Consider the following 27708-nt stretch of genomic DNA (forward strand, 5'->3'; position numbering starts at 1 on the left):
ACCAGCAGCATCAACTTCACTTGGGGACATGTTGAAAATGTCAGTTCTCAGGGAACCACCGCAGACCCATTAAATCAGAAACTCTAGGGATGGGACCCAGCAATTTGTGTTTTCACAAGCCATCCAGGTGATTTCCATGTGTACTCAAGTTTGAGAACTGCTGCATCACCATTCTAAGAATGGTATGACTTATTTGAGAAAGGCATTTTCAGGCTGCTCCCATTTTCTTTTCTGATTAATGAAGGGCAAAAGTTAGTGTTTTATTGGTTAAAAAAAATTATAAACAAAATATATATTACTGTTACAACTCGAAAGACATCAATTTCCTTTTCTCCTTTTTTTCTATTTTAGTTGCAATGGACTGAGACTGACATTTCAATGACTAGCCTAAAAGAATATAAGGAGAAAAAAGTGTAGAGAATGAAACACTGCCAATAAATATGCAGAAGTAAAAAAATATGCACCAGATAATTTCAAGATAGTGAAGGCCAGAAATACAGAACAGGAAACCCACATGCTGTCTGCATTGGAAAAGATTTCACAAAATGTGCCATTAACATGCTGAAGTGACTAAGCATTTCTGGCATTAGGAAACCTTTCAAGAGTCCACTAATGATTGATTTACATAAGTACAGTAAAAAGTGAAACAGGAAACTTTGACTTTGTCCTGACTTATATCAGAAGCATAGTTTTCATTGTTAGATGTGGCTGAACAGACCATTCAAATGGATAGGGCTTATTGGTTAGCTGGTTGTTTGAAATGAACACTTTTTTTTTTTCTATGGAAAATCATGCCTTTGGAGAGCAGACTGCGGACTGGGTGATGGAATCCTTAATGGAAGTAAACTGGAGGGCTAGTAATTGGTAATCATGCAGGTGATTGTGAGGAGTGGGGCCCAGAAGAGGAGCTGCACTTTGGCAGTTCCTTCATCAGCCCCTAGAGGGCAGCCCTTAAGCTGGGGTAGAAAGAGGGGTGAGGTGGAGATAGGGGAATCAGGGAAGGACAGAGTCCTCTAGCGGGAGGAATACAGACTGACTCCCTTTCCAGAAATGTCAACAGTATGGGGTCTGAGGGTAGGGGAAGGTTCTGCAGCTGAATAACTGAGAAAAACAAACTGTATTTTTCTCCATGTTTACACTCACACTCCACTTCTGGCTTCCAAATGTATAGGGGTTATTCTGTGTGGGAATAATTCTCCAGTCTTCTGCAGATACCAACTGGATGTCCAATTCCAGGCTGCACTGATGAATATAGACCACAGACCCCACAAGACTAACCCCTACTCCAGTGCCAGTAGTTCCAGCTTGAGATCTGTATTCTGAATCAAGGGTTCCCATAACCCCCTTCTCAGGTTCAGTCATTTACTAGAAAAACTCACAGGACTCAGGGAAACACTTACTTATGTTTACTGCTACAGATAAACAGCCAATGAAGATACATAGGGTGAGGTCTGGAAGGGTGCCGGGTACAGGAACTTCTGTCCCTGTGGAGCTGGGGTGTGTCGGCCTCCCAGCACATGGCCGAATTCTTGTTCACAAACCCAGAAGCTCTTTGAGCCCTGTCCTTTTGGGTTTTTATGAGTTTTTGATTGATTTAGATTATTGGCCGTAGTGATTAGCTCAACATTCAGCCCCTTCCTGAAGGTGAGAGTCTGGTGCTGAAAGTTCTAACCCTCCAATTACATAGTTGTTTCCCCTGGCAGCTAGCCTCTCTCCAAGGCTCTCTAGGAGGCCCCAGCCTAGTCATCTCATTAGCATACAAAAGATACCCTTTGTATGCTAATTATATTAAGATTATATTATAATATTTCTTATTATAAATCACAATATCTCAGAGACCAAATATGTATGTTATTGGTATGTTGGATAATCAAGTTGGGAACTGCCCTACTTGCCAACTACTGCTGTGCCCACACTCCGCTGTGGTATAGACCTCTGAAGCGAGTTTGAATAGCACAGTAGTTATGACTGTTGGCTGTTTACTGTCAGATGGAACCTGATTCCTCCATTTACCTGCTGTGAGACCTTGGGCTAGTTACTAAAGCATACTGTGTCTTAATTTCCTCATCGGTAAAATAGTGATGATAAGGTAACAATAAAAAATATATGTTTGTTACCTTATTGTGCTAAAAAAGATATGATAAGGGATATAGATGATTTGCCACCAAATATGTATATAACTATGCCACTGCCACAGAGTTCCTAAACTCTTGTAATTTCCTGAACAATAGAGATGCTAGGTACATTATTGTTCTAATATTTAGTCTTTGATCCTGATTCCTGACACAAAACTTCTAATCCCTTGGAATTTTCTGGGCGATAGGAGTTTCTTTTGTTCAAAAATTTTTGCTAGACTCCTAGAAGGGGATTGGTCACCAGAAAGATTATGCCAGGATGAGAAAGTTGGAATTTTCAGCCCCATTTTCTATCCTTCAGTGAGGAAAGAGGGGCTGGAGATTGAGTTACTAATTGGCCATTCCTACATAAAAATCCATGAACTATGAGGTTCAGAGAGCTTCTGGGTTGGGTAGCAGACCCACAAACTGGAAGGGTGATGCATTTCAATTCTACAAGGACAGAAGCTCGTGCACCCAGCCCCTTTTGGACCTCGCCCTCTGTGTTTCTTCATCTGGCTATTCATCTATATCCTTTATCATATCTTTTTAACACAATAAACTGGTGATGGTAAGTTAGTGTTCCTCTGAGTTCTGTGACCCATCCTAGCAAACGATCAAACCTGAGGAGGGCATTGTGGGAACTCTGATTTACAGCCAGTCTATCAGAAGTACAGGTGACACCTAGGACTTGTGATTGGCATCTGAAATGGGGGGCAGTCTTGTGGGATTAAGTCATTCACTGGTGAGGTCTATGCTAACTCTGGTTGAAATCAGAATTGAATGGAACTGTAGGATATCCAGTTAATGTCCCACAGGAGAGTTGATTGTGTGGGGGAAAAACCCCACATACCTGGTCACAGAAGTCTGTTGAATGTGAACATACAGAAAAAGTTTATTTTTTCTCTATAATAATAGTAATAGGATTTACCTGACAAAGTTGTTTTGAGAATTCAGTGATATATTGCATGTAAAACACTTATCACACTGAGAATTTAATGTATGCTAAATATTGTCATTTGTAATTAATCACTGAGATACCTTAGATGATTCTCATTCTTCTTGAAAAAGATAGTGATAGATCAGAGTTTAGAGAGGTCAATTAGCTAACACATGTATGAAGTATAAAGAGAACTTAATGGTTGTAAGAAATTGCATCTACTTCTTCTGTTAGCTGGTGGTTCACTTCTCTGGATCTTCATAGAAGATCCTACCAATGAAAATTCGTATTAGGAGCATGATTTATAGGAACTTAGGAATTCTAGAGAAAATAAACATAGGAAAAATTTCCATAATAATTTATGATGCAGAAATAGGTATTTATTATTACAGTGCTTATTTCCTTCAATATGACTGCTGTTTGAAGGAAATAGGAATAGAAAACAAACCCTGCTAGTAATGTAGAGAAACTCTCTAGATATATTTAGTCAAGGGCCTAGCTCTTCTGACAGCCCCAAATGCTAAAAATATTCACGAGTGTGGTTTTTGCCTTCATTGTGCTGGGTAAATATAGATATACACTGCCCTTTAGGGTTTTGAAATGCTTTAAAATACTTACAGGGTTATAACTGTTTGACTCCAACACAGAGTCCCAGTGGTATGTGGCCAAAGCAGTCTTGGTTAGCATGTGTCTGTCTCAGAGATTTGAGGGACATCCCTGTGTGGAAACTTTGGCTTCCATCAGAGACTTGGGCAGGTTCTGTTGGAGCATCCATGTTTACTGCAAACAACTTCATCCCTGTAACACACCATTAAAGTCCAAGTGTGTGCAGAGCAAAGGACGAATTTGAAAGGAACGTGAATCCTTGTACCAGCTGGAGTTTGAGAGCTCTCCCATTCATTTCTCTGGGTCTGTCCTGGTTGGTTGTACATCCTCAGTCACTGCATGAGTTTCTAGGAGGGCCAAGATGGTGGGGTCACGCAAGAAGCAATAAATGGAGAACTTCGGGATATGACTGGGAGATTGGGCCAAAAGGATTTGCTAATGGAGTGGATGTGACATTTGAATAAAAGAAAAGATCAAAGATGACTTTAAGATTTTTGACCTGATTAAGCTGAAGTTTTTTCCTAAGGTGGCATACACAGAGTGAGGAGCCAGTTTTGTGAGGGGAAGTGAAAGATTTGGTTGGGTCACTCTTACAGTGCCCTATTGTTACCTATGTAAAAAACCATCCAGTGACTTAAATCTGCAATTCATTATGTTTCATGTTTCTGTAGGTTGACTGGACTTAGCGAGGTGATTCTCTGTTTTTCTCTTGCAGTTACAGTGAGACATCTGGGGCTCACTTATATGGCTCTTGTTACGTCTGGTCTTCTGCTGGGAGCTGAGCAAGGGCCGTCCATGATAGTGGCAACACATATCGCTTAGCTTTCTTACAGAGAGGTGGCTGAGTTCCAAGAGGGAGTGTCCCAAACAGTTGCATTCCAAGAAAGCCAGGTGGAAGTTCCGAACATTCCTACGACCTAGCCTAACAAGTGCACAAAGCGATTTCTGCTGTATTTTATTGATCAAGCAAGTCACTAAAGCCAGACACTATTCAAGGGAAGGGGAGTAAGGCTTCACTGCCTGATAGGAGAAGCAGGGAGGGAAAGAGTTGTTGACAACCATCTTTGGACAACCTGTATCACTGATGTTGTAAATTTGAAATGTGTATTGATATTCAGTCTGGAAGTCAAGGAGAGATTGGGTCTGGAAATTGGGAAGGGAATTCTGTAATTGTGGGACCAGCCCAAACTGGGCCTACTCTGTTGATAACAAAGTGTCAATTTACCTTGTAGGTATAACAGAGTCAAAAAGCCACAGGTCATATAACCGGGAGGTGTGCAATAGAAAAACCTTTGACCTCTAACAATACCCAGAACCAGTGATTCCTCCTCTCAGGACCAAGCGGACTGGGCCATGACTGGAACATGAACACTGGAATGCTTTCAGAGGGAGGCGTCCTTTGGCCTGGAAGATCTGGGGCTAAAGTCCGCCTCAATGTACCTTATCGTAAATGGCAAAATTTGAAGCCCTCTAATCAGACCAAGCCAACATTCCCAGATCCTTTCCTTGCCCTCAGGCCCATAAACTCACCCCAGACCCAAAACCAAGGAGACAGATTTGAACCCAACTCTTGTCTTTTTGCTGGCAGGTTTTGCAATAAGCCTCTTTTCTCAAAAGCCAGTGCCATGGTTATTGGCCTCTGCACTCAGCAACCCCTTTTGCTCCGTGACAAATTCCTCCTCTCTGTTTGGAGCATTATACCTAATGTTAACTTAGAAACGAAGCCTTCCTGTGAGTTTTCTTTAAGTGATCTAGTTGGAATTATATTATTCTGTTGGATATGTCTGTGGTAGCTAATAAATGAACTACATATTTTAATCATACTTAATATTTATCAATTGCTTAACACAATGCCTGTGTTAAGCAGCTACTGTAGACAAGTGTTGATCATTGTTATTAGCTACCATATATATATATATTACATTTCCTTATTCACGTTCTTTCTAAACCAGATAGATGTCCTTGGCTCCATGATGCACTAATCTGCTGTACTCACATTGGGTTGATTGTTATTGAGGTTGTACAACAACAGTTCAGATGACCTGAATATTCATGTGTGCACCATTTCTCAACCTGGAGCCTCTGACATATCCCTAGAGTCTATTAAATCTATAAAAATTTAAAATGTGTTTTCCTATTTATAATACTATTAAAGTAATAAAAATACATTCTAGAACCCCTGCATTAGAAGAGCCTCTGATTACTAGGCCTTTAGTTTAATAAAATGTGACTACAGTGGCTCCATCTTAAAGCACGGAGCTAGGCCCTCAGAAAGCCCCTACACAGTGAATGCTTATGGTCTGCCAATAGCTGCATTCTAAGCTGACTGCCCTGATAATTGCAGAATATTTATGGCCACACAGAACAGCTCCCACCAAGCCAGCAGAATGTCCAGATGTCCTAAGAGCGCAGCCCACTTTACTTAAATGTAATGTTAATGGGTAGGCTTAGGTTGAAGGATTAATGGTCATTGATAGCACCAATAGCCCCTACCTTCAGTGAGCACATCTATACATTCTACGTTTAATTATAACTCCTTATAGTTTCTTATAAGTAGAGGCACTAACAAAGAATGCCACATTCTTCCTTCTGATTTCTGAGAATGCCCTACTCTATAACGAGTAGTTTCTAATAGACTTGCTTCTTTCACTGTGCTCTGAGATTCACCCTGAATTCTTTTCTGTGCAATATCCAAGAACCCTCTCCTGGCATCTAGATGGGGACCCCTTTTTCGGCAACATCTTGACCACCTCCTTTTACTGAAGTCCCCCATAAAGTTTTTGCAAGGCACTTGCTTTGAACATATGGTCATGTTAATACCAAGGAAGCCCACATTCTATTACAATGTACATGCTGAGGTTTTGTGGTCTTTGGGTAGAGAAAGGCAGTGGGAGAATGAATGGCTGGGAACATCTCCACATGAAGTCAAAAAGCAGAGCTGTCCAGAAGTATAAATTCAGTCAGTGGTTTTGTTGTGAAATCCTGTCTTCATATACACAAATTAGCAATGGTCAACTAGCAGTAAATGCCATAGTGAAAAACAAAGAATTTTTTTGTTAAACACCATTGTTAAATTTCAGTATTGTATTTTGGAGTGTGCTAATTAGCCTTTCAAGATAATGGATCTATTGTTTTAAGAAAGCTTTATTTTCTAAAAAGAAAATAATTACAGTAACAATAATGGTTCCAGTGCTGCGTGTGGTGGCTCATGCCTGTAATCCCAGAACTTTTGGAGGCTGAGGTGGGAAGATTGCTTGAGCCCAGCAGTTCCAAACCAGCCTGGGCAACAGAGTGAGACTCCATCTCTATAAAAAATTTTTAAAAAATTATCCCAGCATGGTGGCTTGTGCCTGTGGTCCTAGCTACTTGGGAGGTTGAGGTGGGAGAACCGCTGGAGCCGAAGAGATAGAGACTTCATTGAGCCCTGATTGTGCCACTGCACCCAGCTTGGGTGACAGAGAGAGACCTTGTCTCAGAATAATAATAATAGTTCCAATGGCCAAGATTTGCAACAAGCAAAACTAAATACATCAGTATATTTTCTACTGTTAAACCAAGCATGAGCATTAGTGGCAGCAAATAATATCAACCATTAGTCTGAATTAATATTGATAATTTTAATTTTATTAGTTTCGTAGTTTAGTTTGTATGTAATTTATCCATTTGATTTAGTCTTATATTTGCATAAGAGCTATGCATATACGGCATTTATATTTCATTTATCTTAAATAAACGTAATTAAAATGATTTGTCAACACTAATGATTTATAGTATTTTTCCTTTTAAAGGGTTACTTCATTATTCCTGTTTAAGAAACACTGACTTAATGAATAAACTCCTGTAAACCCAAGAAACATTCTTGACATCTGGCTAGGAAGATGGTTTAGAAAACCCACTATAGGACCCATTTGTTTCCTCCTAGAGATGTTGATAGACTTGGAAAATTCTTGATCTAGTTGGTTTCTGTTGTGGTTGCTTTGCTTTGCAGATATTTAAACAGGTGTGTTCAATGGTTTTCTGGAGGAATTTGCTCATTGCACTCCAGTGAAGCTAATCTACTTTAATTTCTAAAAATGTGCCAAGATCTTTCTTATCTCAGCACCTTTGTTCTTACCGTATCCTCTGCCTGGTCTAGAGCACTGATATGGTTTGGCTATTTGGCTATGTGTCCCCACCCAAATCTCATCTTGAATTGTACTCCCATAATTCCCACATGTTGTGGAAGAGATCCAGTGGGAGATAATTGAATCATGAGGGCAGTCTCCCCTATACTGTTCTCGTGGTAGTGAATAAGTCTCATGAGATCTGATGGTTTTTATCACGGCTGTCTGCTTTTGTGTCTTCCTCATTATCTCTTGTGCTTGCTGCCATCCATGCAAGACGAGACTTGCTCCTTCTTGCCTTCTACCATGATTGTGAGGCTTCCCCAGCCACATGGAATTGTAAGTCCAGCTAACCTCCTTCTTTTGTAAATTGACCATTCTCAGGTATGTCTTTATCAGCAGCCTGAAAATGGACTAATTCAAGCACCTTCTGCTTTTTGCATGGCTGATTCTTTTTAATCCCTGGGTCTATGCTTCAACATCCTTTCTTCAGATGCCTTCGGTGACTGCTCCTGTCTAAAGGAGCCTCCTCTTATTATCTCTCATCACCTTCTTTATTTCCCCCCAGACACTTGCAGGATCTCTCACTCTTTAAAATGTTCATTTTACATATTCATTGCTTACTTCCCTCATCAGATTATAAGATATAAGAGGGTAGTCTCCACATCTGTCTTTTTGACCATTGTATTGCCAGCATCTAGTACATATTATGGCACATGATAGGAACCCAATAAGCATTAGTTACATTTGGAAATAGGATAATTCCTGCTTTTATGATTTAGTATATTTCTGGAAACCCTATCAACTAGGAAGCCATTGTGAAAGCACTGAGACCTTATTCAATGGTGAAAATCATGTAGTGAGTGAATTAAAAGAACCAGCAAAGGGTGAAGGTATATTGGTTGAGATGAGTGGTGGAATTGCTTGAGCAAGGAGATAGAGACTTCATGGAGCCCTGATTGTGCCACTGCACCCAGCCTGGGTGACAGAGAGAGACTCTGTCTCAAAATAATAACAATAATAATAATATTAATTATTAGCAACCAAAAGTAGGGACCAACTTCCCAATAAAGTGCAGCTTTGCTATTTGAGCTTCAGATATTAAATTTTTATCCTTATTCCCATGGGTGGCTTTTTCTCATAGTTTGATGAGGGGATGGGGGTGTAAATAATGTTTCCTTAAGGCCCTGTTCTGCTAGACAGTAGTCCAGATCATCAGCACCTTTGTCAGGATAAGATCTATGTAAGTTGATAATTAATAGACTCAGTGATCAAAAGAGTGACTTAATTTTACACCTCAGATTTTTATCCATTCATTTTAAAGTTCTGTTGAGTTATATTAGATTATTACCATTTTTTATTAATTCTAACATGCACATTTCCTCCATCATTTAGTGTCTCTGAAGTTGATCTTAACAATTGATATCATGTCCCGTTTTATATGGTGGCTTTCTTTTAAAACAATGCATAAAACAATGTGCATCTTACACACAGTGTACATGGCATTTGGCAGTCTACCAAATAAGATAACTCTATTTCTTTAAGGCAATTGGCTAATATTAATTGGTCCAGTGAAGGAATTTAGAAACACCTTGCTAGGAGTCAGCCACTATAGTAGCTTTTCTGCAAAAATGGCCACCAGCAATCCCTGTGCACTGTGCAGTTCTTTCAGCCAAGAAGTGGAATCTTTCTTCTCTGCATGATTCTAAGTTGATCCTGAGATTTACTTTGGTCAGGTCAGTAGAATGTGGGAGAAGTGACACTGATTTCTGATCCTCGAGAGAGTTTCCAGTTCCTTTGGTGTGCCAGCTACCTTGATGTAAATACAACTACCGAATAATGAGACACCACAGAGAGAGAGTGAGAACAAGAGTGAAGGGTGGGGCAGGGGAGTAGAGGGAGAGATAAAGAGAGAGAGAAAAGAGAGAGGTCCTTGGAGGAGAAGTGAGCTACCCTTGCCATCAGCCAGCACCAATGCCTAAGCCTGTGAGTGAGGTCATCTTGGATCTTCCAGCTCCAGGCAATACCATGTGGAGCAGAGGTGAACCATCCCTACTGAGCCCTGTCTGAATTCCTGACCCACGGAATCACGAACAATAAAATGGTTTTTGTTTTAAGCCACTAAATTTCAGGGTAGTTTGTTATACAGTAATAAATAACTGAGACATCAACAGAGTTGGAATTTAAGTCCTACAAATTCTTCCCATGGTTTTCTCCAATTTGGAACAAGCTCCCTCCCTCAAATAAAGAAATAAACTTTAACGATGTGAGCCTTAGAAGAAGTGGCAATGTTTCTCCCAGATCAGATTTCCTGGCACTGACAAAACAATAATGAAATGCTATAAGACGTCACAGTTCAAAACCAGATCCCACTGGGGGATTGTCATTTCCTCAAATTACCTTCCCACTTGCAATTATTTCTGTTCAATGTGAGGGTGCCTCATTGAGTGTCAGGGGCTCCTAAAAGATATTTTCCTGCATAACTTAATGTAAAACTGTGTAATCACCATGAAAGCCCATCTAAAAGTGCCCAGTGTTTCTAAATAAGAAATGATTGCCTTGCCATGGCAATTCCATAAGAGAGCAACCTTTGAATGACAAATGTTGGCTCAAGACCATTGTTAGTAGAATGATCTGGCTCTGACAAGTGTCAGAATTACTAGGGCACAGGAGTGCCCCCCAGAGCAACACTCTGGAGAAATACTGGAGGCAATTCCCCTGAGAGCTGCCACTTAGAACAGCCAGTCTGCTGACCAAGCAGGATATCCTCAATGTGTGTGGTAGTTTCTCAATCGGAAGTATGAAAATCAGGAACATTGCGAAAGGGAGGGCAAGAGCTCTGAACGATTAATATCCGGTGAAGTGTGAGAGGGACACTTGAGCTCCTTACTTTGCAGTAACTAACTTGGACTGGGAAGCTATTTTGGTAGACAAGTGTGGAAAGTGAACATTAACCAAATAAGACCGTGGGATCATAAAGCTAGGAATGTGCAGGAATTTGTGAGTCTAGTTTTCCTCAGCTTATTTGCTCTTTCAGAAGAAATTTTCCTCTATTGCTCCATGAAATATGAGTGTGTGTTTACATTTTAAAATAAACCACATTATTATATCATTAGGTCCTATTATTCCTAATCCACAGCTCAATCCATGTATGCAATCCAATAACTATAACAACTTTAACATTTCTTTTTTTTTTTTTTTTGGAGACGGAGTTTCGCTCTTGTTACCCAGGCTGGAGTGCAATGGCGCGATCTTGGCTCACCGCAACCTCCGCCTCCTGGGTTCAGGCAATTCTCCTGCCTCAGCCTCCCGAGTAGCCGGGACTACAGGCACGCGCCACCATGCCCAGCTAATTTTTTGTATTTTTAGTAGAGACGGGGTTTCACCATGTTGACCAGGATGGTCTCGATCTCTTGACCTCGTAATCCACCCGCCTCGGCCTCCCAAAGTGCTGGGATTACAGGCGTGAGCCACCACGCCCGGCCAACTTTAACATTTCTTTAAAAGTAAACACAGTACCTTTTCCTCTGTGTTTGCCCAGTCTTCTTTATGAGACACTAAAATTGAGAACGGAGTATCTTCTGCAGCCTTTGACTGACACATGGGGCCTCCTCTGGAGATAAGCTGGGGTTATAAAACTTTGCATGACAGGCCAAATCCATCAGTCATTCCAGAAAACCTCACAGCCAGTTCTACTCCATATGAAATCTGTCTGGGCATCCATGTGCTGGTGGATGCAATGAAGACGCGGATCAACACCATTCTTACTGCGATTCAGTGGAGTGTCGTACTTTGCATTGGATGGCTGCATAACATCCGGGAGAGACATAAACGTAAGAAGAAAACTTTGGAATGGAATCATTATCAAGAAAAAGCAAACCACAAAGGAAAGGTGAGTGTGTATTGGAAAAGTTCAGCCTGACAGATACTGCTCTAGATTCAGTGATTTGCCAGGAGGCAGAAAGAAATGTATCCTTTCCTACCAAGTGTTAAAAGCACAATATCATTTTGTTATTGTTGCGAAAACACATTGACACTCAGCAAGCAACCCCCTCCTGAAGCGCCTGGGCTTTTCTCTGGACCCTGTCAGCAGCCGTGGAGGAAACAATGCCAGATGTTATAGGCCATGCTTTACATAAATTCTCACTTGAAGCATGGAGATGACTATTAGTTTTTCTTCAAATAAAGCTAGAAAAAAATAACACAGGTTTCTTTCTGGCAAAGAAAGTAGGGAAATTCATACCAAATCAAAGACCCAGAGTTGAGTTTTCTGGGGCATGACCCTTTTGTGTATTTTTGTTGTTGTTGTTTGTTTTTGTTTGTTTGTTTGAGACACAGTCTTGCACTGTTACCCAGGTTGGAGTGTAGTGGCACGATCTCGACTCACTGCAACCTCTGTCTGCCCAGTTCAAGTGATTCTCCTGCCTCAGCCTCCCAAGTAGCTGAGATTACAGGTGCGTGCCACCACGCCTGGCTAATTTTTTGTATTTTTGGTAGAGACAGTTTCACCATGTTGGCCAGGCTGGTCTTAAACTCCTGACCTCAGGTGATCTGCCTGCCTCGGCCTCCCAAAGTACTGGGATTACAGGTGTGAGCCACCACACCTGGCCAACTCTTCTGTCTTAACAGGAATAGGTTAAAGTAGCTTTGGGGGTAGTAGTGAGAGGTGTCCGTGTGATCTCTCACCAGCCCCCAACATTTCCCTTCACAGTACTTGAGTGTTTTCCCTTCTCTTCGTAACATTCCGCAGAAGGACCACCAATGAAGCCTACTACTAAAGATGCAAATATCCCTGGAAAAGGAGCTGGAGTGACAGGAACACTGATCCTACCCCAGGACTGAGCACAGCAGATAGAGATGAAGCAGGACCCAGGAAATGTGTGTTGCAAGTTTGAAGGTTGAGCTTCTATGGAACAGGGATCTTGCTGGAACACTCAGGTGAAGAATGAGAGTGGATTGCGAGGCTGAGAAGGACAGCTGAGATGGGGGGACTATCATCAGGGAAATCATAGATCTGAATGAGATAGGACAAGCACAGGGAAAAAAGCACCAGGCGTTCAAGGAGAGAACCTTTAGAGATTGCAAAAGGTGCCCACGGTTGGTGGAAGAGGGGCTTTCAAAGGTGAATGTGGTGAATCCTTACCTGCAGGAGGAGATGAAGGGGTGCTCCTGTTTTCCCAGGGTCTGAGATTAGGCTGGAACATTGGCCAGAAACTTAGTTTCATGGCAGGCTTCTTCAGCCTTTCTGGCATCTGAGGACTAGTAGCACCAAACTCCATCACCCTATTCACTGTCTTAGGTAGTACATCATATCCTGCAAACCACTAGATTATAAACACAATCTGTGGTCTGCTTTCAGGGTGAGACTGTCAATATCTCAGGTAAGATTTTTGAGGGTCAGGCTTATGGCTACACCCAGAGCCTTGTCAGAGTCAAGCCCTCTGGGCTAGTTTAGGGAGCCACAGTTTGCTACTCAGAGTTGGGTTTGAAACAATTGAGCAACAAGTCACTTTTCTTTATCTTCCTGTGTGCTTTCAGCAGTCATCATGATTCATATGACATAGTTCCTCGAAAGACCAAGAAAAAAGATGACAAAACAAAATTCACACAATACTTCCTATTTCCTATAGTGCAGGGATACATATTTTCTTTCTTTCCTTTTTTCTTTTTGAATAAGGATCTCACTGTGTCAACCAAACTGGAGTGCCGTGGTGCAATCTCGGCCCACTACAACCACCGTTTCCTGGGTTCAAGCGGTTCCCCTGCCTCAGCCTTCGAAGTGGAGTGCAGTGCCTTGACCTCCTAGGCTCAAGGGATCCTCCCACCTCAGCTGCCTGAGTAACTGGGACTACAGATGCATGCCGCCACACTTGACTAATTTATTTGTTTTTTATAGAGATTGGGGTGTGGGGCCTCACTATGTTGCCCAGGCTGGTCTTGAACTCTTGTGCTCAAGCAATCTACCTGTCACGGCCTCTTAAAGTGCTGGGATTACTGGCATGAGCCACTGTGCCCAGCCTTCATATTATTTATAACTACAGTACATAGTCAAGAATGTCTGGGATTTCAGAGTTGGAAGCGTTAAGAAATAAATATTTCTGTGATTAAATATAGATACTGGGTAATAGTGTCTGTTTCCAATTTATTTTTTATACTAATTTTTTCACTGCAAACAAACTAAAAGACAGTGACTTTTAGGCCAGCTGCAGTGGCTCATGCCTGCAATCTCAGCACTTTGGGAGGCTAAGGCAGGCAAATCACTTGAGGCCAAGAGTTTAAGACCAGCCTGGCCAACATGGCAAACCTCTGTCTCTAGTCAAAATACAAAAATTAGCCAGATGTGGTGGTGCGTGCCTATAATCCAGCTACTTGGGTGACTGAGGCACAAGAATCATTTGAACCCAGGAGGCAGAAGTTGCAGTGAGCCAAGGTCAAAATGTGGCCAGGGGACCCCTGGGGGTCCCTAGCTTCTTTTTGAGAGACCGCAAGATTCTGCCGTTTTCAACTATATATCTATCTATGTAAAACTGGATTTTCTTTGTGTACTTCAGCCAAAACAACATAAGTAACAGACTGAATACAGAAGTAGATATGAGATCTTAGCCATCTTCTCTGAGGCCAGACGGTAAATAAATCTATAAAAATATAACAATGCCAATCTCATTGCATTTTGTGGGCGTTGGGGAAATATAGTTAACTTTTCATGAAAATAATTATTAATGTTAAAATATAAAGAGTTTATTACAGTTATTTTAAATGAACACATGTTACAACCATTTCTCAGTTTTATTTCTAATCTAGTGAATATTAATACATATAAACCACACAAACAAAAACTTTTTTTTTAAAATTATACTTTAAGTTCTGGGATACATGTACAGAACATGCAGGTTTGTTACATAGGTATACATGTGCCATGGTGGTTTGCTGCACCCATCAACCCATCTACATTAGGTATTTCTCCTAATGCTCTACCTTCCCTAGCCCCCCACCCCCTGACAGGCCCTGGTGTGTGATATTCCCCTCCCTGTGTCCATGTGTTCTCATTGTTTGACTCCCGCTTATGAATGAGAACATGCGGTGTTTGGTTTTCTGTTCTTGTGTTAGTTTGCTGAGAATGATGGTTTCCGGCTTTATCTATGTCCCTGAAAAGGACATGAATTCATCCTTTTTTATAGCTGCTAAGTATTCCATGGTGTATGTGTGTCACATTTTCTTTATCTAGTCTATCATTGATGGGCATTTGGGTTGGTTCCAAGTCTTTGTTATTGTGAACAGTGCTGCGATAAACATACGTGCCTCACGAAGTTTTAAGTCCTGATACTGAGATGTTTGAAAACTCCTGTGTGAATTCTGGTTCATTTTCCTCAAGCTAATTCTCTGGACTCTGTACCCATTCAAATCCCATTTCTTTAGCTTGAGTTTGTTACCACCTCCACCCTCTTCATTTTCCTTCCCAATACTGTATCAAGCTTATGTGCAAGGGTAATGTAAAAATACTTAGCACGTTGTATGGCATGGAAACCCACCAGTACAAATATTTGCACAACTATAAGCAAAGATTCTGACTGAAAGCAAAAACTTCAGTATCCTTGTTTCTGAACCTCTAGGGCTTTCCACTTGCAAATTCCATCTGCCTGTGGATATATGAAAATTTCCTCTCTCATCCAAAAGACTGTCCTGCTTACAGGTGAATTCCAGGGGACTGGGCATAGTACCTAGCACATGGGAGGCACTCAGCTGGAATCTGTGCATGAGTCCATAGTTATCTATCCTGAGTGCAAACTCTGCCTTACTTAGTAGTGTCCCTCACACCAGGTTGGCATAGGGTTACGTTATGGTGACAAGAATGAGAACAGTCACCAGCCACTTTTATCACCAACCTAGATTGCCCCAGGAAGATGGAGCTTCAAACAGTCTAATGTTGTGCAGTGTCTTAAACACCTGGATTAGATTTGTTTAGGCTTATGGAATGGGTGAAATGCCTCCAAGATCTGTTAACCAAACCAGTTAAACCACCCTAGTTAAGACGTAGTTAGCACATTGCTTAGCATGCAGCAAAATGAGCTGTCACCAGAAATGCATGGAATGTATTGAGATGCCATATTTTGGTGAGATGAGATTACGAGAACTGGAAAAACCAGATTCAGGGGATTTCCGAAGTCCTGAGGCTGGGCAGTGACCGCCAGCTCTGCACACTTTGAACTCTCCCCAAGCGTGTGATTCCTTGTGCACTTATCCTTTCCCTCTTATTGTTATGGAATGAATTGTGCACCCACCCACCCTGAATTCAGATATTGAGGTCCTAACCCTCAGTACCTAGAATGTGATCTTATTTGGCGATAAGGTCTTTACAGAGGTGATCAAGTTAAAGTGAGTGGGGGCGCTAACCCAATAGGATTTTAAAATAGGGAAATTTGGACCTGTAGATACACTCAGAGAGAAGACGATGTGAAGGCACAGGAAGGATGCCCTGTGAATATCAGCACCAAGGCCTCCAAGCCTAGGAGAGAGGTCTAGAACAGAGCCTTCCCTTGCAGCCCTCTGATCAAACTAACCCTCAAGTACCTTGATTTTGGACTTTTGGCTTCCCAAATTGAGCAACAATAACTTTCTGTTGAAGCTACTCAGTCTCGAAGCCACCCAGTCTGCGGTGCTTAGTTACAGCAGCCCTAGCAAACTTGCCTGCGACTTTCCAAAATCACAGTTCCATTTTGTCATAGGGGAAGAATTCTAAGAAGTTTTTTATTTGGCTAAGTGAAGGATAGAAGAATAATGAGCATTTCCCTCGTCACAGCTCTGACAACTGCCTCAGCCACACATGGCTTATGAGATTGGTCAAGTCCTCCGCCTTCAGATTGCAGGGGGCTTCAGTAATACATGTGTAGAAATGTTTGGTCTTCTCAATGCTGGGAATCCAGGTAGAGTATGGCCTGGCATATGTGGAAGCCAGTCTTCTAATGACCTCCTGGACACAGGCCTCATTTGGGGATCTCCTTCTCGGGCACTTCCTCTTCGGCTCCTGACCCAACCTTGTTGTGTCTCTCTTCCATGCATCCTGTACCATCTTCGCTCTCTGGAACCAGCAACATGAGGCTGCTCAGGACTTTGATATTGCTGCTGACTTCAGCATGCCCCAGTCCAAACTTGCCCTTTTCCTCCTGAGTCCACATCCGCTCTGCTCCCCAGTTCCCCAATGTCGTCATCCTTTTAATCACATGCTGACCAAAGAGTCATATTTAGCCACTCTCTAGTCCCTTCTGTTGCCACATCTCCTGAATTCTTCCTTCTGATTTCTTCTCACTCCTCTTTTCCACCCTGGGTCAGTCCACTGGGGACCCATGTCAGGACACTAGATGACACTGTTTGAATACTTGGAAGGATCTGGTAAAGGATACAGAGAAGTCTAAGGAGGGTTGGGGTGAGTCTGGGATGGGCTGTGGGGTAGGCACCAGGTTAAGCTAATTGGGGGATGGGTGAGGGTATCTGTTGCATATATTTTATGGTAATAAAAGGAAGTTGAAAATTCAGTTGCTTGTTTTGGGGAATTAAAAATGAGCATGAATGTCAAAGTGTGAGCAACTTTGCACAGAATAGCAATGTCAGTGTCATGGATCATGGCAGAAGCCTTCTTTTTGTTGCCTGCATTTCCTTCCTCTAATATTGTACACACTACCACCAGATTTAAATATGTAGTTCTGATTAAATGCATCATTTTCTTTATTCATATAGTCAACAAACATTTGCTGAGCATTGTTCTCATTATTGAAATTTAGTAGAAAATGAGACTGAGTGAATCCCTGTTATTTTCCTACCATTCCCTCCGTCAACTCCTGCTCCAAATCATTCTTTTAGGCTTACTCTTAGTCTTAGTCACCGTGTGTGTGTGTGTGTGTGTGTGTGTGTGTGTGTGTGAACATATGGCAAATATATAACTGGGACCCTGGATATAGATTTGTAACTCATTTATTATAATTAAAATGAAGGTACTAAACGGTAGAGATGCTCAGTGGTTACTATGGTGATGAGCACTCTGCGAATAGCAGTATTCCCTTTTGATGACATTTTCAATCATAGGAGGAAATGGAGAAAACATGAGAACATTTCCAAAAATGTAGGAATTATCCCCTCTGTCGTGTCATGCATTTGTTTTCATTTTTCAAATTTTAAGCTTGAGAAATTTTAAGCTGGATTTTTAAAGTTTATTTGAGGAGAACAAACTTCGTTGCTTGGTTTGCTGTTCTTCTGATTCCTTAGATTTGTAATGTAAAGCGGCATCTCATTTTAATCATGAAAGACGAAGAGCTGCACCTCTGCCTCCATCCTTCTCCCAATTCCCCTTGTTTGAAACTCCCCAGTACCAGAGATGCAGGCTGTACTGCTTTCCTCTCATCTAAGTGCGGGGAAACTTTCTCTCAAGTTTCCTCTCTGAACTAGTAACCGTAAGTTTTTGGAGAAGTCAATCAGTTCAAAATATATGACATTTTAGGCCGGGTGTGGTGGCTTACACCTGTAGTCCCAGCACTTTGTGAGACCAAGGCCAGCATATCACCTGAAGCCGGGAGTTTGAGACCAGGCCGGCCAACATGGCGAAACCTGTCTCTACTAAAACTACAAAAATTAGCCAGGTGTGGTGGTGGGTGCCTGAAATCCCAGCTACTCGGGAGGCTGAGACATGAGAGTCACTTGTACTCGAGGGGGCAGAGGTTATAGTGAGCTAAGATCGCACTACTGTACTTCAGCCTGGCTGGCAGAGTAAGACTCTGTCTCCAAAAAAAAAAAAAAGACATAAAAAAAGATTAATCATACAGGCCTCGCAGAATGGGCAGAGATAAGTTATAAACTGCTGGATATTTTCTGGATTTAAACCAACTAAGGCAAGAGTTTGGTTTATATTGAGCAAGCATAGAGATGAATGTCATCTATGACGGAGTGCTCAATTCGTCATGCTCCAAGTCTCCTTTCCAAGACACAGTCGGCTGCATAGACTTGGAGAGTGTCCAAGGGAGGAAGTTGGGGGCGAGGAAACCAGGGAAAAATGCCCAGTTTCATTGTGAAGTCTGCAGAAGGGGGACAACTTGTCTGTACTTCTTAGAAAAGTTTTGGAGAAATACTTTGCACATGACAATTAGACAAGTTCTGGTTACAGGAGCAGGAACTTATTTAGATTGTCCCTGGGTCATGGTTAAGAGGGGACAAGAAAGAGAAGCCTCTGGTTAAGATATTTAGAAAGATGAGGTAGAAAGATGGGCCCCTGGGTGGTTGGCTATTGTTCCATAAAGCAGGACCCCTCACCTTGTGGTCAAGCCCTGCAGCCTGGTGGGCAGAGGGGCATGTGTCAGCTGTACTTGATGCATGGTTTTAAAGCCGGCACTTACTGAATGGGCACTTACCAGGTGCCAGGTCTAGAACTGAGCACTTTGAAAGCACTGTCTGATTTAGTCTTCTTAGGATCCAGAGACTCATCTTAGCTACATTTGATAAAGGAAAACATAGAAACCCAGAGGAGTTAAAAATTGTTCCCAAAGTCACAACTTGGTCTCTCCATGTCCCAGAGTTTCTTAGGCACCATCCCTACTCCTTCAATGCTATCACTAATTTTGTTTTTTTTATGTTCCTCTGAAGTTTTCTGTACTGTACAAGATAAATGCAGAAACTTTCCTGTGTGCCACTGATTCAAAATTCAACATTAATTTTTAAATTTAGAGACTAGGTTTGTGCTAAACAGAGATGAAAGCATTCAGCCCCTGCATTGAAATTGCTCATCCTTGAGTTCATGCGCTTTGCAGGGATATGGGTGATACTGGAAACCATCATTGTCAGCAAACTGACACAAGAACAGAAAACCAAACACCGCATGTTCTCACTCATAAGTGGGTGTTAAATAATGAGAACACATGGACACAGGGAGGGGAACATCACACACTGGGGCCTCGGGGGTGTGGGTAGGGGCTAGGGGAGGGATAGCAGGGGGTGGGGGGATTGGGGAGGGATAGCATTAGGAGAAATACCTAATGTAGATGACAGGGCGATAGATGCAGCAAACTACCACCAAGGCAAATGTATACCTATGTAACAAAACTGCACGATCTGTACATGTACCCTAGAACTTAAAGTAGAATTAACAATAAAATAAATCACTCATCCTCATTTATTTATTTATTCATCCATCCAGCAAACTTTTCCTGGGCACTTTCTGTATCCCAGGTACTACACTAAGTGCTGGGAATAAAAATCCAAATCAGATACTCTGTTTAACATTAATAGTAATTAACATTAATAGTAATGATAGTAACAATATTACTAATAATAGCTAACACTTACTGAGCACTTACTGTATGCCCTGCACTGTTTTAAGCTCTTTGTACCGTCAACTAAGTCAATCTTTACCACAAGCCTGTGAGCTGGGTACTACTATAAAAATCTTCATTTCACAGATGAAGAAACTGGGGCACAGAGAGATTAAGAGATTTGTGATAGACCAGGCGTGGTGGCTCATGCCTGTAATCTCAGCACTTTCGGAGGTCAAGGCAGGTGGATGACTTGAGCTCAGGAGCTCAAGACCAGCTGGGGAAACACAGCAAGACCCCGTTTCTATCAAAAACAAAAACAGTTTGCTGGGTGTGGTGGCATGCCTGTAGTTTACAGCTCCTTGGGGAACTGAGATGGGAGGATACCTGAGCCAGGAGAGGTCGATCCTGCAGCAAGCCATGATCATACCACTGCACTTCATTCTGGGTGACAGAATAAGAGTCTGTCTCAAAAACAGATTCAAACTAACAGTTTGAATACTGTATTCACACCAGTGTGGGAAGTAGATGCAACAACAACGAAATGTTTGCAAGGCAGTGGAATTGGAGAGAATTGAGGTCAGTTCATGGTCCTGAGGGCCAAGGAGAATCAGTGACCAGATATGTCTATCTCCAGGGTTCTCGTAGGGTCTCTTGTTCTTAAAGTGGGTGTGCGGCTCTTGGCAAGGTAGGTTAGGAGAGGTCCCTGAGTGTGATGAGCTGGATATTCAGCTGGCAGAAATGAATTTCTTATACCTTTTTTCAGCTTCATTTCAAATACATAGAGCTGTTTCTATAGCAATTGAACTCGTGGACACATGGATAAGATGGCTTTGGTTGTGTTTGAAAAAGGGTCAGCAGCAAAGATGCCAAGAACATATAATGGGGAAGGACAGTTTCTTCAATAAATCGTGCTGGGAAAACTGATATCTACATGCAGAATAATGAAACTAGACCCCTATCTCTTACCATATACACAATTCAAATCAAAGTGGATTAAAGACTTAAACTGAAGAACTGAAACTATGAAATTCCTAGAAGAAAACATTGGGAAAACTCTCCAGGACACTGGTCTGGGCACAGATTTCTTGAGTAAGATGCAAACACATAGGCAACTAAAGCAAGAAAAGGACAAATGGATTACAGCAAGCTAAAAAGCTTCTGCAAAGCAAGGGAAACAATCAACAGGATCAAGAGACAACTTACAGAACCAAGAAAATATTTGCAAACTATTTATTTGACCAGGGATTAATAATTAGAATATTTAAGGAGCTCAAACAACTCAATACCAAAAAAAAATCCAATTTACAAATAGGCAAAGGATCTGAATAGATAAGTCTCAAAGGAAGACATGCAAATGGCCAACAAGTATATGGAAAAATGCACAACATCACTAATCATCAGAGAAGTGCAAATCAAAACCATGGTGAGATATCATCTTATACCAATTAAAATAGCTGTTATCAAAAAGAGAGAAAATAACAGATACTGGTGAGAACGAAGAAAAAGGGGAGCACTTGAACATTGTTGGTGGGAATGGAAATTAGTACAACCACTATGGAGAAGAACCATATGGAGATTTCTCACAAAACTTAAAACAGAGTTACTGTATCATCCAGCAATCCCATTGCTGTGTGTATATCCAAAAGAAGGGAAATCAGTATATCAAAGAGATATTTGCATTCCCATGTTTATTGCAGCACTGTTCACAATAGCCAAGATATTGAATCAACTTATGTGTTTGTTGATGGATGAATAGACAAAGAAAATGTGGCAGATATACAGAAGGGAATATTATTCAGCCATAAAAAATGAAATCTGGTCATTTGCAGCAATGTAAATGGAACTGGAGGGCACTATGTTAAGTGAAATAAGCCAGGCACAGTGAGAGAAATATCACATTATTGCTCGTATCATGGAAGGTAAAAATCTTGATCTCATGGAGGTAGAGAGTAGAATGATGGCTATGAGGGGCTGGGAATGGTAGTGGGGAGAGGAGATAAGGAGAGATTGGTTAATTGGTACAAAAGTATAGTTAGATGAAGGAATAAGACCTTAGTGCACAATAGTTAATAATAATTTATTGTGTATTTCAAAATAACAATAAGAATGGCATTGGAATGCTTCTAAACAAGCAAATAATAAATGCTTGAGGTGCTGGATACCTCAGCCACTGTGGTCTGATCATTATACTTTGTATGGTTGTATCAAAGTATCACATATACCCCAGAAATATGCACAACTATTTTGTATTCATGAAAATAAAAATTAAATTACGATTAAAAAAAAAATTTCAGCAGTATGCTAGTGGCCTCCCCCAGGAGGAATCCCAGGATGGTGTTTTCCCCTATTAAGATTCCACAGGAACAGGCACACCCCAAGTGAAAGCTACATCTGTGCCTTTCTCAGGGTCCAGGTGTCAGTCAGACGAAACAGCAAGACTTCATGTAGTGTTCATTCATTCATTCAGTAAATATCCACCAAGGGCCTGCTGTGTGCCTAGAAACTGTTCTAGTCCTTTGGGATATGTAGTGAACAAAATGGGGGGAAAATTCTTTCTCTCATGGAGTTTACATTCTTGTGAGTGAGACAGGCAATAAATAATAAGTATTATAAATAAGTAAATTACCAAGTACGTTAGAAGGTGATAAGTGTTGGCTGGGCATGGTGGTTCATGCCTGTAATCCCAGCACTTTTGGAGGCCGAGGCGGGCGGATCACAAGGTCAGGAGTTCAAGACCAGCCTGGCCAATATGGTGAAACCCCGTCTCTACTTAAAATATGAAAATTAGCTGGGTGTGGTGGTGGGCGCCTGTGGTCCCAGCTACTTGGGAGGTTGAGGCAGAAGAATCACTTGAACCTGGTAGGCGGAGGCTGCAGTGAGCCGAGATCACACCACTGTACTCCAGCCTGGGTGACAGAGAGAGACTCCATCTAAAAAAAGAAGGTGTTAAGTGTTAGGAATTCGTATCGCAGGCAAGAAATTGAGGGTACAGGCTTGGGAAACTAGGGCTTACTCACTCTGGGTCCTGGGTCCTGGAGGTGACCAGGCAGGGCTCACCAGGCAGGTGATACTTGACCAAAGTCCTGAGGAGGTGGGAATAGCCAGCACCAAGGTCCTGAGGTCGGAGGAGGTGCCTGGTGTGTCTGGGGAACAGCCAGGCGGCCAGCATGGCTGGAGCAGTTAGAAGGAGGAGAAGAATAGTAGGTGAGGCCAGAGAGGAAGTGCCTGGAAGTGCCTTCTAGACCATTCTGGAGTCTTAGGCTTTTACTTTGAGTGAAATGAGGAGGCCAGTAGAGATGGAGGGATTGAGAAAAAGTTTGGTTCTGGATATATTTTGAAGCTAACAGATGTCCCAATAGATGGTAGGTTGGGCATCAGAGGAAGGGTGCCAAGGTCAAAGACTACTCCATAGTGTTTGCCTGGAGCACCTGGGAGGATAGAGCTGCTGTTCCCTGCACCTGAGATAGAACACTGAGACAGAAACCTGGAGAAAGTTTCCTGTGGAATTGTTTGGGGGAAGACCCAGCCCTTCACATTAGACCTAGGATGTTAGAGGAGGCTGTTGGGCAGGAAGGCGGAGAGGACGCATCAGGACTTCGAACTGTGGGCGGGGTGCAGAAAAGAGGTCTGGGCAGGGATCCTTGGAGGCAGGTGCTCTTGAAGGCCAAGAGACTGAATGAAGTTACCAAGGGAGGAAGAGAAAGAAGAGGGTAGAGGACTGCACGCTGGCCCTTCAGTGTGAAGAGGCTGGGGAGGGGCAGCCACGGAGACTGGGAAACAGCAGCCACTGCTGGAGGTGGAGGAGAGCTCGGGGTGCTAGCAGGCAGAGAACAGGTGTAGACAGGTAGAGGAGAAACAGCTTGGTCTGTCTGCTGCCCACAGGCATACCCCAGGGGAAAGTGACCTGTAGGCCTTACTCAGGATCCAGAAGTCAGCCAGACCAAACAGTTACAAGGAAGAGAAACAGTTTCTCTTTTCCTGCCACGGGGTGTGTGGCGGGGGAGACGGCTTCAGCAATTTGTATAATTGGCCCTTGTGAGAAAGACCCCTGGGAGTCCAGTGCTGAAGTGAGCTGATTTTAGCCACATCAATTAGTCATTCTCCCACTTCATGGGCTGTCTCTGTGTGGTTTCTAAACAGGCAGGAATTGTTTAACAAAATAATCAGCATCTCCACTTCCTCCGAATCATCCTTGAATCTAAAGATCATTTGAAAAAAAAGCTAGGTCATGCTATGATGCACACCTAGGAGTGTCTTATTTCCATTTTCTTAATTTCAGAGGGAGAAAAATGGGTAGAGCCTTGATGCACAAATTTGAAAATAAAGCCATCCTGTGTGCCCTGGCCCCTTCCAGTGCACCCTCCAGCCCTGTGGTCCTTAGAGCTGCTTCCTACAGTATTTATGACTTAGAACAGCCCATTCTTGAAGCTGGTTCAATGTTCTTCCATCTGCCTGTCCACACTCTCTGGTTTGGGCTGGATCCCCAAGGAAATGGGTTTGGCTGCCTCAGGCTGTGGTCTAGGCACAAAGGGAAACCGAAGTCTGAGTTCTGGGTAGACGTTATCAGGAGACAGGGAGCCACTCGTGGCTTAATTCCAGGGGCCGGCAAGGTCAGGCAGTGGGTGAGTGGCTGTGGGCAGAGCCTGGAGATGTCTCTGAGGTAGCAGTGTCCTGGAGGTCTGCGTTTTGGAGGTGCTGGGTCTTTGGATGAGAGGCAGCTAACAGAAGCTCCGCTCCATTCAGTCATTTACCTAGTGATGCCCATGGCTCACGTTCTTTGCATCTTCATGATTTAATAATGTTTATTTTATGATATCGCAGAAACCAGACATAGACTAATACTGAGAAGTCTGGGAATGGTAGATGGTATGGTGTCAGGGAAACAGCACTAGCTGTTGAGTCAGGATGGCTTGGGTTCAAATCCTGACCTGGCCAATTTTACCTTAAAGGGTAGCTTAGCCTCCTTGAATCCCTGCAGTTCCCTGCAAGGGGACCATTCTCATGTGTTCCTTGAGGAGCTGATGTGAAGATCACAGATGATATGTGGAAAACACTTGATACAGTGCTTCTCACATAGTAAGAGCTCCATATATTGTGAGTTATCATTTTGTGTTTGTCATAGCAAGGTGTGGGTGAACTAAGGAGCCTAAATGAGCCTTCCCATGCAGAGGCTGAGAAAATGAAGAGTTACTGCTCTACAAGACAGGTGGGAGGGTGCCACAGGCAGGCTATTGTTCGCCCTGTTTTGCCTTGGGCAGACATTGATGCCTTGTCCCCACACTCCTTTCACACCCACTGGGAGATGGCTTCTGTGGTGTGGCTCCAGGCCAAGGCCAACTACTGGGATTTGCCTGTGGGCTGTAACCTCTTTACCACAGTCACCCTGAGCAGAAAGTCAAGCTAGTAATTCGGAGAGCTTGTGTGCTGACACCCTTTTTGATGAGGTAAAAGGATCTGACTCAAAGCTAGCCCTCAACAGTAAAAATTAACTAGTGATTAATTAATTAATTAATTAATTAACAGTGATTCTAAGCCCGACAGGCAGCTTTGAGCTGTCTCCTCAGTCAGAAACGCATTTGAAAAGAAGTTTGAAAGGCTCTGAACTCTTCTAGATGGTTCTGAATAGACACTCCCCATGCCCTAGGAAGGGGTGGACTCAGCTATGAGCATCCTGGCTGGTCCAAGCAGCAGGGCTTCTGTGCCTAAGCACCTCTGTCACACCTGGAATGTCCCAGGAAGAGGGAATGCGCCCCGCTCAGCCCCCTCCAAGGCATTTACCTGCTTCCCTCTCTCCCACCATCACCCGAAGCCCAGCCCTGCCCTGGCTTAGGAGACAGGAAGGGAGCCCAGTCCTCAGCTTCCTTCTCCAACTGCAGTTCAGCCTGTCAGAGCTGGCAGTGAGGACCCAGGAAGTGCATTTTCTGCCTCTTCCAAAGGGAAGTTCATAGTTTTAGTGCTCAGCAGAGAGCCCCATAGGCTAAAAAGTCCTAGCACCAATGTTCACCACCAGATGCAGGATACTGAAAGTAGATCATTACTAATAAACAAGTACTCTACGTGACAGCAAGTGGGTATGGGGTGACAGCCAGGGGAGCCTTGGTTTCTGATTCCTTCCTAATGTGGTTGCTGCTGGGCAGCTCTGCTGCTTGTTGGACGATCAGGGTTGCTGCCCTGACTAGTAGTGTATGGTGGGGTGTGGGGGTCACAGCCATGGTGTGTGTTGGCTGATATCTCAACCCAGCTCAGGTCCTTTTTAAATGACACTTCCTGATGCACAACCTTTTCCCTGCAACACCGGTGCTTCAAAGACCCAGGAAAGAAAACACTGAGAATGAAGCCAACCTGCTGCTTCCTGACCCTGGACTGATCCTTCCATATTCCAATATCACAGTCACGTCTGCAAACATCCATTCTATTAAGGCAGTATGCAGATGTAGGTCAGAATATACAGAACAGTAGATGTGTAGAAGGAAAAAGTCTAGCTATCTGGTATACAACATGAAGGCTAAAATTTAAAAAAAGCAGTATGCATTTTGTGAGAGGTCCTTAGCAAAGCAGCAAACCCGGGAGAATGAAGTAGGAGGCACACTGGTTTCACTTGATCAAATCAGCCTCTGAGGCTGTATTGTGAGGGGGCAGGGAAAGTTGGAACCCTCAAACATTATTTGGAGGAGCTCACGGGGTTTGAAATAATTCCGTAAGACTGATAACACTTTAATGAGTCCATAAGCAAGAATGAGATTAGATAAAATTGTTGTAGATTCACTGACTAATCATGGAAAATAGGTAATTTCTGTGAAAAAAAGGGAACATGCTGTGGGCGTAGATAAGATAACGATGGACACAGCGATACCATGCAAAGGCTCAGGTTTTTCTCCTAGCATTTTGGATGCCTCACCTTCATGTAACTGATAATAATCTGTTTCTTGTCCCAAAAACCAGGTACAGCCTTTTCCACACATTAGCTCACCAATTCCTAATAATAGTCGTACACAGGAGATATTATTTTCCCCATTCCTCAGATGGCAGAACAGGATCAGAGAAGTTTAGAAACTACTCCCAGTCACCCAGTAGGGAATGGAGCTCAACTGTGAACCTTGGGACTCCTGACTCTGAAATCTGCTCTTTTTGACTGGCTGACCGCATAGCTTCCTAACACAGCAGACTGGAGAGAGTGGAGGGAGGGAGGGAGGGGAGGGGAGGGGAGGGGGGAGAGAAGAGGGGAGGACTGGTCACAGTCCAGATTGCTGGACTCCACCCCTAGATAGAGTTTCTGATCTCTTAAGTCTGTGCTGGAGCCTGAGAATTCGCATTTCTTAGCTGTTCCCAGATGTTGCAGATCTGGGGACACCACTGAGGACCACAGCTAAGTATAAACCTGCCTTTCTTGGAACGCAGTAATAGTATTGCAGAGAAGCTATTTTAACATATGTTTTCTTATTCTTACATTAAATAAGCAATGAACAAACAAATACAGTTTTGTTTAATGATGAGCTGTCAAGTTTTCCTTTGTTGTAAAAGTAGAGATTTCACGTACGGCACAGGTTCAATAAGCCCTGGGGGACACCCCACTTACCAGCAACCATCTGCAGGAACCACGTTTTTTCCTATATGAAAGGCCCTCTGAGATCTGGCGAGTGACTAATATCCAG

The 27708-nt window shown here is 42.7% G+C and overlaps 1 long non-coding RNA gene across 1 annotated transcript; it reads right to left on the minus strand.

Moving 5' to 3' along the window:
* Positions 1-3679: 3679 nt before the first annotated feature.
* Positions 3680-27708, minus strand: LOC116557509. The gene is made up of 3 exons (XR_004271546.1): positions 27633-27708; positions 12907-13022; positions 3680-3852 (listed from the first exon to the last, which is right to left on the minus strand). It is a non-coding gene; the product is annotated as an uncharacterized LOC116557509 (long non-coding RNA).

This window comes from Sapajus apella, unplaced genomic scaffold, assembly GCF_009761245.1.
Source record: "Sapajus apella isolate SASKATOON/1434 unplaced genomic scaffold, GSC_monkey_1.0 scaffold19, whole genome shotgun sequence".
Classification (NCBI taxonomy): domain Eukaryota; kingdom Metazoa; phylum Chordata; class Mammalia; order Primates; family Cebidae; genus Sapajus; species Sapajus apella.